Source organism: Tasmannia lanceolata, unplaced genomic scaffold, assembly GCF_043159265.1.
Source record: "Tasmannia lanceolata isolate RefF3 unplaced genomic scaffold, GAP_Taslan_0.1 ptg000055l, whole genome shotgun sequence".
Lineage (NCBI taxonomy): Eukaryota > Viridiplantae > Streptophyta > Magnoliopsida > Canellales > Winteraceae > Tasmannia > Tasmannia lanceolata.
In genome coordinates this window covers 300895-304095 of record NW_027518732.1, presented here as the reverse complement: position 1 = coordinate 304095, position 3201 = coordinate 300895, and positions in this window count along the sequence as shown.

Here is a 3201-nt window from a genome sequence, read left to right as displayed (position 1 = left end):
AAATTTTCTTTCAGGAGAGTGAAATCTCGTTTCACAATTCATTGGGGTGAGAGAGTTGTATTCCGTTTTATAAAGTGTGTTAAACATCACCCAAAATTAAAACCTCCATAACTCTCTCATTGTAAGTGCAATAGTGGTGAAATTTCTACCAATTGGAGGTCTTCAAATTCTCTTTCAGTGGAAAAAATCTCATTTAAGATTAGGTGGGGTGAGAGCGTTTTGGTCCATTTTTTAAAGTGTGCGAAACGTCACCCAAAATTAAAACATCCATAACTCTCTCATTTTAAGTCCAAAAGTGGTGAAATTTCTACCAATCGGAGGTCCTAAGATTCTATTTCAGGGAAAGAAATCTCATTCCAAAATTTGTTGGGATGAGAGTTGTAGTCCATTTTATAAAGTGTGTGCGAAAAGTCACCCAAAATTAAAACCTCTATAACTCTCTCACTTTAAGTCCAAAAGTGGTGAAATTTCTGCCTATCAGAGGTCTTCAAATTTTCTTCCAGGGGAGAGAAATCTCGGTTCAAAATTCATTGGGGTGAGAGGGTTGTAGTCCGTTTTATAAATAGTGTGTGTTAAATGACACCGAAATTAAAACCTCCGTAACTCTCTCATTTTAAGTGCAAAAGTGGTGAAATTTCTACCAATTGGAGGTCTTCAAATTCTCTTTCAATGGAAAAAATCTTGGTTAAGATTTAGTGGGGTGGGAGCGTTTTGGCCCATTTTATAATGAGTGCGAAACGTCACCCAAAATTTAAACCTTCACAACTCTTTCATTTTAGGTTCAAAAGTGGTGAAATTTCTACCAATCGGAGGTCTTCAAATTCTCTTTCAGGGGAAAGAAATCTCGTTTCAAAATTTGTTGGGGTGAGAGAGTTGTAGTCCATTTTGTAAAGAGTGTTCGAAACGTCACCCAAAATTAAAAGCACCATAAGTCTCATTTTAAGTCCAAAAGTGGTGAAATTTCTACCAACTGGATGTCTTCAAATTCTCTTTTTTGTCCATTTTATAAAGAGTGTGTGAAACGTCACCCAAAATTAAAACCTCAATAAGTCTCCCCTTTTAAGTCCAAATGTGGTGAAGTTTCTACCAATCGGAGGTCCTAAGATTCCATTTCAGGGGAAAGAAATCTCATTCCAAAACACATTGGGGTGAGAGAGTTGTAGTCTGTTTTATAAAGAGTGTGTTAAACATCACCCAAAATTAAAACCTCCATAACTCTCTCATTTTAAGTGCAAAAGTGGTGAAATTTCTACCAATTGGAGGTCTTCAAATTCTCTTTCAATGGAAAAAACCTCATTTAAGATTAGGTGGGGTGAGAGCGTTTTGGTCCATTTTTTTAAGAGTGCGAAACGTCACCCAAAATTAAAACCTCCATAACTCTCGCATTTTAGGTCCAAAAGTGGTGAAATTTCTACCAATCGGAGGTCCTAAGATTGTATTTCAGGAAAATAAATCTCATTTCAAAATTTGTTGGGATGAGAGTTGTAGTCCATTTTATAAAGAGTGTGCGAAACGTCACCCAAAATTAAAACCACCATAACTCTCGCATTTTAAGTCCAAAAGTGGTGAAATTTCTACCAATCGGAGGTCCTAAGATTCTATTTCAGGGACATAAATCTGATTTCAAAATTTGTTGGGATGAGAGTTGTAGTCTATTTTATAAAGAGTGTGCGAAACGTCACCCAAAATTAAAACCACCATAACTCTCGCATTTTAAGTCCAAAAGTGGTGAAATTTCTAGAGGTCCTAAGATTCTATTTCAGGGACAGAAATCTGATTTCAAAATTTGTTTGGATGAGAGTTGTAGTCCATTTTATAAAGTCTGTGCGGAACGTCACCCAAAATTAAAACCTCTATAACTCTCTCTCACTTTAAGTCCAAAAGTCGTGAAATTTCTACCAATCGGAGGTCTTCAAATTTCTTTCAGGGGAGAGAAATCTCGTTTCAAAATTCATTGGGGTGAGAGAGTTGTAGTCCGTTTTATAAAGAGTGTGTTAAATGTCACCAAAAATTAAAATCTTCATAACTCTCTAATTTTAATTGCAAAAGTGGTGAAATTTCTACAAATTGGAGGTCTTCAAATTCTATTTCAATCGAAAAAATCTCATTTAAAATTAGCGGGGGCGAGAGCGTTTTGGTCCATTTTATAAAGAGTGTGAAACGTCACCCAAAATTAAAACCTCCATAACTCTCGCATTTTAATTCCAAAAGTGGTGAAATTTCTACCAATCGGAGGTCTTCAAATTCTCTTTCAGGAGAGAGAAATCTCGTTTCAAAATTCATTGGGGTGAGTGAGTTGTAGTCCGTTTTATAAAGAGTTAAACGTCACCAAAATTAAAACCTCCATAAGTTTCGCATTTTAAGTGCAAAAGTGGTGAAATTTATTGCAATTGGAGGTCTTCAAATTCTCTTTCAATGGAAGAAATCTTGTTTAAGATTAGGTGGGCTGGGACTGTTTTGGCGCATTTTATAAAGAGTGCGAAACGTCACCCAAAATTAAAACCTCCATAACTCTAGCATTTTAAGTCCAAAAGTGGTGAAATTTCTACCAATCGGAGGTCCTAAGATTCTATTTCAGGGAAAGAAATCTCATTTCAAAACTTGTTGGGAAACAACTCTCTCTCACTTTAAGTAAAAAAGGGGTGAAATTTCTACAAATTGGATGTCTTCAAATTCTCTTTCAACGGAAAAAATCTAATTTAAAAATTCGGTGGGATGAGGGACTTTTTGTCCATTTTATAAAGAGTGTGTGAAACATCACCCAAAATTAAAAGCACCATAGCTCTCTCATTTTAAGTCCAAAAGTGTTGAAATTTCTACCAATCGGAGGTCCTAAGATTCTATTTCAGGGGAAAGAAATCTCATTTCAAAATTTTTTGGGATGAGCGAGTTATAGTCCATTTTATAAAGAGTGTGTGCCACGTCACCCAAAATTAAAACCTCTATAACTCTCTCTCTCTCACTTTATGTCCAAAAGTGGTTAAATTTCTACCAATCGGAGGTCTTCAAATTCTCTTTCAGGGGACAGAAATCACGTTTCAAAATTCATTGGGGTTAGAGAGTTGTAGTCTGTTTTATAAAGAGTGTGTTAAACGTCACCAAAAATTAAAACCTCCATAACTCTCTGATTTTAAGTGCAAAAGTGGTAAAATTTCTACCAATTGGAGGTCTTCAAATTCTCTTTCAATGGAAAAAATCTCA